Here is a 1,409-nt window from a genome sequence, read left to right as displayed (position 1 = left end):
CAAAACGAAAAGGATTAGAATAAGAAATTTATGAATCTTGCAATGGTGATCGTGCATCAGAATGTTGTCATTCAAAGCATTTCTTGCTAAAAAAGACACATTCTTCAAAATTCCAGATACATTCTCATTCTCCCGCTACATACCATCCAAACTGATTGATGAAAAAATAAGACTTGAAGCCAGAAAGCTTGGGACACTTTCCATCTACTTGACCCTTGCTTTTCTTGTTTCTAATGAATGCCTTGGCATTTCAGAGGGAAGTCTGATTTAATCGTAAAGGTCTAGAGCTTCCAAATTTAATGTACCAAATTGATCGGTTCAACTTGCAGCAAGGAACAAAAAAGAAGTGACCAGATTTTTGGACAAGACCACTGTACCAGAATGTAGAAAGCAGGGAATACTAACGCGGCTGCTCCTGAGGTTACACAGACATAGCTGACGGTGTATAGTTGCTTATTTAAAGGAATAGCTGCATTCAGCACCATCTGTGAAGTGGAGAATAATTCCTAAAACCAAAAGAGCTATGCCCATGCCAACCCAATGCAAAAGTTTGGATGAGTTATCCTGGTATCCAACAAAATTGGAATATCAGTAACTTCGCTTTAATTTGGTGAGACGGTCAAGTCTAGAAGATTTTGACTTAACCTTCATATGAATAAGGACATGTCCAAAATGAACTCCAAGGACCATAGAGAGAATAGCAGAAATTGAGCTGTAGCCCTAAGTAGAAGAATTTACCAGACAGGAAAACTTGAACATTAGTAAGTAGCATAAAAGGTATCAGACTTTAAAAAGCTTACTCATCAAGCTAGTAAAAATCCAGAGATAAAGATTTTATTTAGTTCTAGTTCGAGCACCTATTGTAATATCACGCGTGCAGGCATGACTTCAAGGAAAAAAGATATATGGAATTTCACCTCAGAATCCCTTCAGGTTCAAAAGGAGCCCAACACCATGATGGAGAATCAGCCCTGAAAGGTCCCTCATATGGGGAAGCTTTAGTGCAAGCCTGCAGAATAAGATCCATCAAAGGTGTTGCAGATGAACTTAATCCAAGTGACAATGGAGATGGAAACTCACAACAAACAACAATTGAGGGGAGAGAGAGTATTTTGTGAAAAACTAATCACCTTGGATCTCTTCCAAGCCGGAATATTAACCTATCGGAACATAATAGTTCCTTTTAATCATATAGGAAAAATTGTATGTCTAATGAACTGGAAATTCACAGGAGAAATGGTTTTCTATCCCTTTACAAGCTTTTTTTAGTTTTATGTCCTTTTTATAAGATTTTTATTTTTGTACATAAGACATCTGAAAAGACCATTTTCTTCTAGTCAAACTGTAAGAGATCAATAGATCTCATTTCCTTTAAATTTACAGCATTCAAAAATGGCTTACTTAGCCAG

At 36.8% G+C, this 1,409-nt stretch overlaps 1 long non-coding RNA gene across 2 annotated transcripts; it reads right to left on the bottom strand.

Moving 5' to 3' along the window:
- Positions 1-18: 18 nt before the first annotated feature.
- LOC124891005 lies at positions 19-1,389 on the bottom strand. Of its 2 annotated transcripts, none has more exons than XR_007049488.1 (3): positions 858-1,389; positions 646-720; positions 19-564 (listed from the first exon to the last, which is right to left on the bottom strand). It is a non-coding gene; the product is annotated as an uncharacterized LOC124891005 (long non-coding RNA). The 2 variants fall into 2 exon arrangements; XR_007049487.1 differs by having other exon boundaries at positions 918-1,389.
- Positions 1,390-1,409: the final 20 nt, after the last annotated feature.

The sequence above is a fragment of the Capsicum annuum genome, unplaced genomic scaffold (assembly GCF_002878395.1).
Source record: "Capsicum annuum cultivar UCD-10X-F1 unplaced genomic scaffold, UCD10Xv1.1 ctg28770, whole genome shotgun sequence".
Lineage (NCBI taxonomy): Eukaryota > Viridiplantae > Streptophyta > Magnoliopsida > Solanales > Solanaceae > Capsicum > Capsicum annuum.
This window is presented reverse-complemented; position numbering and strand designations above follow the sequence as displayed.